This window comes from Dromiciops gliroides, chromosome 4, assembly GCF_019393635.1.
Source record: "Dromiciops gliroides isolate mDroGli1 chromosome 4, mDroGli1.pri, whole genome shotgun sequence".
NCBI classification, from domain to species: domain Eukaryota; kingdom Metazoa; phylum Chordata; class Mammalia; order Microbiotheria; family Microbiotheriidae; genus Dromiciops; species Dromiciops gliroides.
This window is the reverse complement of record NC_057864.1, coordinates 384,546,022-384,556,925: the sequence shown is the minus strand read 5'-3', so window position 1 is coordinate 384,556,925 and position 10,904 is coordinate 384,546,022.

Here is a 10,904-nt window from a genome sequence, read left to right as displayed (position 1 = left end):
AGTCTGATGGACACCCTAGATTTGAGAAAAGCACATTTCAAAGGATTTTGAGAAATGATTCTGTGGAAAATTTTTCAAGGGAAGTCAGTCCAGAAGTAATAAGAACCTTTCAAAAATGACATTCTGCAACTGCAAAGGAAAACTATTGAAATTAGGAAAAAGGGGACAATTGTCTAAAGAAAATGCTGTGGAAGCAGGGGAGCCCACCAACTTGGTTAAAATCTTTTAAAGTTGCATATGGGAGATTAGAAATAGGTAATAGACAAAGAGCACATAAGATAATGATTTTGTAATAATAACATCAAGAGTACTAAAGCTTAGGATGAGCTGAAGTTGATGATGAAAACAGAACAAAATGGGATTGTTTGTTTTTTAAACTATATTGAAAATGAAAATACAAAAAGCCATATTGGAAAAAGCAACTTCTTGGGGTGAAGATGATAATGACAACTGACAACTCAGAGAAGGCAGAGCTGTTGAACTTTTATTTTGCCTCTGTTTTCTCAGTCACAAAGAATTATCTCTGGATTTAAAAGGACAGAACAAAAATGACTATTAGGAAGATAAGCAGGGAATAAGAGGACAGGGCTTTTGACAAGAGTCCTAGATTGTCGGTAGCTCTGGGCTATTCTGTAAATATAGTTTAGCTGGATTTAAAAAAAAATGTTGGACAAAGTCTCTCATTCTATTCTAGTTGAAAAAATAAGAGGTAAGTGCTATTCAGCTGTACAATTACATGTCTTTGGAATTAGATGAATGCCTGCAAATGAAGAGTCATTATTAATGGGTTGATGTCAACTTGGAAAGATGTCACAGGGGTACCTCAGGCTAAACAGCTGCTTGGCCCTATGCTATTTAATATTTTTGTCAATGGCTTTAAGGCATAGATGGAGCTCAACACATATGCAAATAACACAGAACTAGGAAGAATAGTTAACACACTGAATGGGAGTCAGAATCTAAAAATATCACGATAGCCTAGAACACTGAGGCAAATTTAATATGATGAAATATAATAGGGATAACTTTGAAGACTTATTGTTTCATAGATGTAAGATGAGGTAAATATGGCTACATGATAACATGAAAATTCCTTTGAAAAGATTTGGCAGGGGGCAGCTAGGTGGCACAGTAGATAGAGTATCAGCCCTGGATTCAGGAGGACCTGAGTTCAAATACGGCCTCAGACCCTTGACACTTACTAGCTGTGTGACCCTGGGCAAGTCCCTTAACCCTCATTGCCCTGCCAAAAAAAAAAGTAAGAAAGAAAAGAAAGAAAAGATTTGGGAATTTTATTAGACTGATTTTTTTTCTTTTTTTTGCAGGGCAATGAGGATTAAGTCACTTGCTCAGGGTCATATAGCTAGTAAGTGTCAAGTGTCTGAGGCTGAATTTGAACTCAGGTCCTCTTGAATCCAGGGCCAGTGTCCTGAATCCAGGGCTGGTGAGACTAACATTTAATATGAAACTACTTTTTGATCTGGCAGTGAACTAATACGATTGTAGGGTGGCTTTGTTAAATATAGCATCCAGGATGAAAGAAGTGATAGTCCCTGATCAGGTCATATTTATACATTGATCTAGGCACCACATTTTGGGAAGGAGAACTTCCAGAGAAGAGCAACAAAGATGGTAAAGGACCTTGAAACCCTGCCCTAAGTATCAACTTATATCATAAGAATATCATAAGTATCCGAAAGGGAGATGTTTCACCTGGACCTCCAAAAAGGCTTAACGAATACATAATAGTGGTTTTCAAGAATATGAAAGGCCATCATTGGGAAGAGGGATTACATGTATTTTCCTTGGCCCCAGAAAACAGAAAAGTAATAAGTTGAACCTGCCAAATGGCAAATGTAAGATTAATGTAATGATAAACTTTGTAACATTAGGGGTATCCATGAGTACAATTGAGCTTGGAATACAATGAATTGTGGGCTTCACCTCACTGGGGGTGTTTAAGCAAAGGCTGGATGACCACAGAGAGGATTTTTGTACAGGTATGTATTGAACTAGATGACCTTTGAGATTTTGTTATTTATTATTAGAGACAGACTCCAAGATAAATAACAAAACAGAAACAGGAAAACCTCACAGGCACTGACAGATATGTGATTGTGATTAATAAGGATAGTAGGTACACGAAATAATGTTTTTAAGGACAAAGAGAAAAGGAAAATGAAATCATATAACTTAGGGATATTGGAGCTCAGAGACCTTCGAAACTACCTATGCTATTTCATATTTTAGTAATGAAGCAACTAAGATTCAGAGAAGTTAAGTCTAATTGTCCAAGGTCTTTCAGCTAATAAGTGTTGTTCATCCATCATTTTTGAAGAGGACCAATGACATCATGAGATAATGTCTTGACTTGTGTGTGAATTGGATTTAAGTGAGGCAGAGTTGCCAAAGTTGTCAGCCTCATTCTCTCTTCCAGGTCATCGAAGTCCAGTTGCAAGACAAAATAATGACCAGCAATGACCCACAATACAGTGGATGATTTTGGCATCTGCAGCCTCTGAACAAGCTCTAAGCACTCCACAAAACCTGCTTCAGACACCTTCATGGCCGCTGGAACAAATTGTTCTCATCTGCCCACTTTGCTAGAGAAGTCTTCACATGCTTGGGGGCAGCACCTCTCTAACCCACCAATGGGTTCGAGGCCTGTCAATTATCCTTAGTTTGGTTTAGCCTGTCCGATGAGATGGTTTTACAAGGGTGTGGTTGCAGTGCATACCACAGCCTCTTGGAGCTACAAGTGAGAGTTGGGTAAGAAGTGGACACCAAATGTGCATGAGCAACCTGAAAAGGGCTTGGCAAGCTCTCACACCAGAGATGCTAGTTCTCCCTAAAAAACCCATATATACCTAGTAAGTGACCATAAGATGATTGCCATCCACATAATCTTTCCTTTCTATGATGCCACTTTCAATCCTCAGGTATGCTGAGGGGATGAGGAGGAGTCTATGTTATAGGATTATAGAAGATCCTATGCTACGAGGAATATAAAAGCCAATACTTCTCTGGTATTAAGATCTCATTATTAATTTTGACTACTTCTTATTTTGAAGTATTTGTCCTTATACAGGTTTCACAAAACCATAATAGAAGATGTGGAGATCTTCCAAATCATCTAATATATCTTCACTTAGAAATGAGGAAATTAGGGTACAGTGAAGTCAATTAACTTTCTTGCTGTCACATAGCTAACTTATGGCAACTCTGGCAGACTTCTCTGACCTCTAATCCTTCATCTCAGTTGCTGCTATACCCTTCCTTTTTAATTTACTTTATAATTATTTAATATGTGTAATAATAAGCATCACTGTTAGGATTATGATAAGTAGAATGTAAACTATAATTGCAAAGAAAGGTGCTATTTTTGTCTTTAGATGCCCAGTGCCTCATAGTAGCTTAATAAGCATTTGATTGTTATTCCTGCCATGATTTGTTCTGAGAGTACAATCCTACGCATATGCTCAATGATCTTTGTTTTGTTTATTTCCTATCATCTGACATAGGTTCAAAATGCATCTATGTTATTTACTACTTATAAAACCTAGGGAAAATCACTCTGTCTCATCTTTAAATGGAGGGGGGAAAACAAAATGAGGTCTTAGTTTCCTTTTGGGTTTTAAATCTTTTTGAGGTACTATCTCCATACTGCAAAATGAAAATTCTTTTGCAGGAATCTCTAGTTATAATCATTGGATTCAGTTTTGTCTAGAGGGCAACCGACTCTAAAAGTAAAATGAACCCCCAAATTTAGAGATAAACAGGTGTAGACAATGGGACCGGTTTTAACTCAGTCTATATATTTATTTAGTTTGTGAAACTAAGAAAACTGAAATAATCAGAATCAGAAATTAGGCACCATAAAATGTAACTAGTGCAAAATATTCATTAACTTTGGAAAGTGAAACCCATCATGAGGCAGGATAATCACTCAGCAGGAGTGGTAATTCCTATTCAGTTTGGACTATATTGCCTCTCTAGTTCCTTCCAACAGAGATTCTTGGATTCAGTTATCATAATGACAGTGTTCTGATAACAAATAACCTATTCATATATTCCACCAGCATTTATTAAGTGCTTACTATGTGCATGGTCCTTGGCTATTTGCTGGAAAAGACTCAAAATGAACATGTCACAATCCCTGACCTCACAGAACTTCTATCCTAGAAAGACAGTTGATACATATAAACAGCTATAATATTAGGTAGAGTATGAAAATGAAATTAGACTTCTGACAAAAAGGATAACATGAAAATTTCTAGCCAAATACATTTCTCCTAAGGAACAAATATTTAAAATTATGTTAAATACCACACATAACAAAACCAAATAACACTCCTGAGCTCCACTGCCCAATAAAATATGGTACAATGTGATTAGACCTGAAACAAGAGCTGCCCCAGAGGCTATAAGAAAATAATTAATCTGGGAAAAGAAGACAAGGGAAGATAATTTAAGAATCAATAGACTTCGGGGCAGCTAAGTGGTGTAGTGGATAAAGTACTGGCCCTGGATTCAGGAGGACCTAAGTTCAAATCCAGCCCCAGACACTTTATACTTACTAGCTGTGTGACCCTGGGCAAGTCATTTAACCCTCACTGCACCACCAAAAAAACCCCCAAAAATCAATAGACTTCCTGAAAACCATTACCAAACAGAATATCTAAACACCATATATTGAGAAATCTTAAAAATAAAACCCCAAATTTAAAACAAATATGACAAAGTGAAAATAGTCTACTGGTCACTTCCTGAAAGAAATTGCAAATTAAATACACCAAGTGGTGTCATGTCCAAAAATCCAGAATTTTTGGATCAAAGAAGAAATTATTGCAAAGAGGCAAGTATAAAGAGATCAAATAACAGGGAAGTACAGTAAAGGTCAAATAAGACTTAGCAACAATTGCCCCAAAAGAAAGGTAGTCTCAAACATTACCAAAAAAGCAAGAGAAAAGAGGTTACAACCAAGAACTAACCTTGCAACACTGAGCATAATTATAAAAGGAAGAAGAGAGATTTAAGCATTATTGGTTGGAAAGAAAAACTGGTTAGAATCTGAAATTTAAATAGAAAAGAAAATAAATCTAGAAATCTAGATAGATAGATAGATAGATAGATAGATAGATAGATAGATAGAGAGAGAGAGAGATAGAGAGATAGATAGAGAGAGAGATAGATAGATAGATAGATAGATAGAGATAGAGAGAGAGATAGATGATAGATAGATAGATAGATAGATAGATAGATAGATAGATAGATAGATAGATAGATAGAGATAGAGATAGATAGAGATATGAGAAATTCGAAGGAAGTAATTTATCATCAAATGTTTATATGGCAATGGTGGGGGAGAAATGAGACAGTTGTCCCTTCATAATGCCAAAACAGTAAAAAGGGGAGCTAAAAAGACAAACTTAGGACCCAGCTGGGATTTTGTGTTATTTTACTTGATTAAAGAGTGAAACATGAGGAAAAAATAAATACATGAGTGAAGAAGCAAAAAAGAGGAAAAAACTTCATATTCCTTTTAATTAGAGCATGTCAGAAGAAGAATAGATTCACTTGGAGGTACTAGTAGGGTTAGTGAATTTCTCACAAGTCCTAGTTTTCTCTGAACCAGGAGAAGAAAAACAAATATTTGAGGGTAATATGTGTGTGAGTATATGTATATAAGTACATATATGTGTATATATGTATATATGTGTGTATGTATATATATAAATATAAACAAGCAAAAAGGTCAAAAGAAAGAAGATAGAGGCTTAAAAGAGAGAGGATACAGGTGAGAAGAGCATAATATATGTAAATAATAAAGTGAAATGAACTAACTATGGAAGATGAATTACAAAGGAGCAATTAAAAGAAAGGGTAAGCCACAACATTGTAGATGTGGGATAAGTAAAGAGAGGAAAGAGAAAAGAGTAGATTTTATTATAGCTATTGGTCTTGATCCTACCCCTTTATTTTTCCAGTTCCCTTTTATTTATTTATTTATTAAAGAAGGGGCTGTTAGATAGGTATATCTAACATGGATATATAGAAATGTTATAGATGATAGGAAATTATGAGACAAAACATTATAACAATAAGATGACAAAACTTAGATGATGAAACAAAAGCAGACATTAAAGTTATTTCTATATCTTCAAATACCTCACCATCAAAACAAAAAAATAAGAGATCATTGAAGTAGTTATGATCAATTTTTTAAAAAACCATAAAAAGCATAATTTTTAAAGTATAAAATTAAAAATATTAAAGGTAAAATTAAAAATGAAAAGAAATAATAACTGAAACTAGTTTTTAGAATATTAATAAAATAGACAAGTCATTAGCTATTTTGTTTTTTTTTAAAGGAATACTAGGGGGCAACTAGGTGGCACAGTGGATAAAGCACCAGTCCTGGATTCAGGAAGACATGAGTTCAAATCCAGCCTCAGACACTTGACACTTACTAGCTATGTGACCTGGGGCAAGTCACTTAACCCTCATTGCCCCGAAAAAAGAAAAAAAAAGGAATACTAATATCAAAAAGAAAAAATATCAGATGAATAAAAAGGAAATAATGGGAATGTTTAGAAACTATTTTGTCCAATTATAACAACAAAGCTAAAAAATTAAAAGAAATTGACAAATACAAAAGTATAGAATACCCAGCTTAACACAAATAGAACATAACAACTCAATCTTCAAAAATTATTTTAAATAAAAAAGAGAAGAAAAAATCTGGAAACCACTCAATACATTGAAAAAATCTGGCAATATGTATACAATATTCCACATCTGTAGATTCCCCTCATATACACTATCTCTGATAAGGAATGAGGATATATTTTATCACATATCTACTTCAGGGTAAGTTCATTTTTATAATTTTTCAGCATTCACTTTTGATTGTTCTGTCATTGTTATTCTTTCCATTTACATTGTTATAGCCATTGTATGTATTGCATCTATCATTTTCTTGGCTCTGTTTGCTTAATTTTGGATGTTTATGTTCTTTCTATGCTCCTGTCTATTGTTTCTTACAGCACAGTAATATTCTATTACATTAAGATACCACAATTTATTTAAACAATCTGCAATCAATGCACATTTAATATGTCTGCAATTTTTGCAACCATGAAAAGTACTGCTATAAAATTTTTGGTGTTCAGCTGGACTTAGGGCATATGCCTAAAAAAGAAGCTTCATCAAAAGGGATCAATATTTTAGCCATTTTTTTTACATAATTCCAAATTGTTTCCCAAAATGTGTACCACACATTAGTGTGGACAACCTTTCCTTAAGACTTCCAACACTAACCTTTCCCATCCTTTGCCAATTTGTTGGGTATGAAGTGAAACCTCAGGGTTTCTTTGATTTACACCTCTTATAATTAGTCATTTAGAGTATTAATAATTTTCAATTCTTCTTTTGATAACTATTTCTTCATACCCTTTGACCTTTTTTCCTAAATATCTTTAGGGGGAATGATGTTTTGTCTTATAAATTTCTATTGGTTGTCTATGTATATTTGATATGAAACCCTTTGGTGAGAATGTTTATATTTGGCCACTTTCTTATTCTAGATACATTAATTTTGCTTGTACAGAAACTTTTCAATTCCATGTTATCAAAGTGATATATTTTATCTTTTGTGATTTTTTATATAATTTCTTTGGTTAAGAATGTCGCCTACCCATATCTGTGAAATGTATATGACTAGCTTCTTGTCTAATTTTTTTATGGTAGGATATTGACTATTAAGGTCATATATCCATTTTGAGTTTGTCGTGAAAATCCATATAAAATCCTACTTGGTTTTAAGTCTCTGGTTTTTTCAACTGTTCTTTTCAAAAAGACTTTTTCCTATGTCATTTATGTTTTCGGATAGGTCAAATGCTGGGTTAAAGAGTTTATTGTTTGAGTTATTTCTGATTCTTCCTTGTCTGGTCCAGTTCTCTGTTTTGTAACCAATACAAAATAGTTTCGATGATTACTGCTAATGTAAGTGCTATTCCCCTTTCATTGCTACCTTTCCCCATCATTTCCTGGATATTTTAGATTTTTTTGTTCCTTCAAATGAGTGTTGTTATTTTGAGTTCTATAAAGTATTCTTAAATATAAATTATCTTTGGTTTTATATATATATATATATATGTATGTATGTATGTATGCATGTGTATTTACTCAAACTATTTACATTATTCATCTTTTTTTTAAAAAACATTTTGCAATTGATTCATTACAGGTATTGAGTGTGCTTTGGTAAACTGACTTCCACATATTTTATGTATTTTTAGTTTTTTCTGAATGAGATCTTCCTTTCTATTATTTCCTTATCAATATTTATTATTATTATTATATAGAAATGTTGATTTATATGAGTTTATTTTGAAGCCTGCAACTTCCCTGTGAATTATCTCAATTTCTTAGATGGTTCCCTAGAAATTTCTTCATTACAAAATACATTTTACAGAAATGATCAAATAATTGGAGAGAAGCAATTTAATATTATAGTTGTAAGGGCCAAATTTAGTATGGGAAAAGTTAATTGGGCAGCTCACCTTAATATTGGGGTAAGAAAGGAAATAGCTTCTTTCAAAAACAAAACAGGTTTATTAATGGGAACAAGTTTAAAACATACATGAGGTTAATAGAGCTAAGGACAATGAGAAAGAATCTAAATCTCTGGGGTAAAAAGGACCCAGGCACCCTGAACCTGCTTTCAGCCCAGCCAGCTCCAAAGAACTAGCTTCGCCTCAAAAACACAAACTCACCACCACCCGAAATCTGTAGCTCTAAGGAGAATTAGCTTTCAGTCTCTTCTGTTTTGGTCCAAAGGTAAAAACCCCAGCAGCTCCTCTAACTGTATACCTTCCTTCCCCATCTCTCTCAGAACACTTTCTAACTGCCTCTAAATTTCTCTCCCAATGGAAGAGGTGGTTCTTAGCCGTGCTGAGTCTCCAAGTGGCTCAGCACACCCACATGGGCTGTCCCCATTATAATCTGGCCAGACCCATGTGGGCATGGGCAAGCTATTAGGGAAGGTTTATTTACTTAGTTTCAATATATGTTCCCTGTGGTCAGAGTTCCTTCCTCTCCTTTGTTCAATTATCTCTCAAAGTACACACCCATCTTCTCTTAGGCTTTTCAAGCTTACATTTTTTTCAGTCTGACCATAATGAAGCAAAGATAGGGTAATGAAAAACCAAAATCACAATTAATTCCTTACATAGTGTAGTATCTGATAAATTCAAGAACACTTAATGAAGAGATTAAAAGCCCTCTATCTGAACAAAACCTTCTGAGGAAACTAGAAATTAAGTTCATATTTATATCTTATGCCATAATTTACATTTTTCTGATTATTAGTGATTTAGAGAGTTTTTTCATTTGACCATTGATAGCTTGGATTTCTTCACTTGAGAACTACCTGTTCATATCCTTTGACTCCTTCTCAGCTAAGTAATGGCTTAATTCATAAATTATAAAAGCTTTGTATACAATCAGTCCTCAGCTTTCTCAGGAGCAACACTCCTAGAAAATGGAGGGCAAATCAAAAAAGCAAATATTGATATGTTGTACCCATGAGAAAAAGGGGTTAGGTTCCTGTGACAACCAAAAGCTGTATTTTTTTTGCTAGAGATTGCTGAAAATACTTTCATGTATACAGTTCTTTATAGTATAATGTTAATTCTGATAATATGCACCTTCCCTAACATAGTGACCAAGAAATAACTCACAAAATAATCCACCAAAATAAAACTGGTAACATGCAAAACATTTTTCTCACTAATAATTGCCTCCAGTTCTGTGACCTTTTGTGCCAACATCTCAATTTTTTAAAAAACTGATTAAAGACAATATTCACTTTTTATAATCTATAGTACCATAAATACCATACAGCAAACAAAAACCTCAAGCTAAAACTTTCTTTAAACTGAATCTTGCCTTCTTACACTGTCAGTTGGTGGTGTAAGGGTGTTTTATTGTATACTATACTGCTGTAAACCTCTCTACCTTGGCCATCTTTTGAAAACCACGGGAGTGGTTGCTGGGACATTAGTCACTGCTGTCTAGAGGTCACCTTAGAACCCAAAGGACTTTCACTACATTTTGGGGAAGTAATTGCAATACAAGACTTGAGTTTTAGAGGCAAACAATAAAAATGTGCAACAAATTCATGGGGAACTCTTTACAATGGTAGGATGAACAAGACCAGTGAAGCACATAGTACGATATCAGCCACTTCACAAACTTGTGTGTAACATACCTCATTTTCTCCCCACTGTGTATAGCTGAAAATATGCCTGGCTGCCAACACAAAAATGAAAATAGAGTTACTAATAAAATGGGAATGCTTCAATTTGCAAAAGTTAAGCATGGAAATGTTGAGGATTAACTGTGTGTTCATACAAGTAAAATGAGATCTTTATACTCACTTTATTTTTTTTTTTCAGCAACAAGCATTTATTTTATTTTCCAGTTACATTTAAGGGTAGTTTTCAACATTAATTTTCATAAGATTTAGAGTTCCAAATTTTTCTCCCTCCCTCCCTTTCCTCCCCCCTCCACAAGATTGCAAGCAGGTTATAGATGTACAATCCACAAGTGTTCTTTTTATCAGTTCTTCCTATAGGGGTGCATAGTAAGCTTCCTCATTAGTTCCTTGGGATTGTCTTGGATCATTGCATTGCTGAGAGTAGTTAAGTCATTCACAATTTCTCATTGAACAATACTGCTGTCACTATGCACAATATCCCAATTCTGCTCACTTCACTATACATCGATGTTCATTAGTCTTTCCAAGGTTTTCAGAGATCATCCTGTTTGTCATCTCCTGTAGCACAAGACCACTCCACTACAATCATATAGCACAGTTTTTTCCATCATTCCTCAATTGA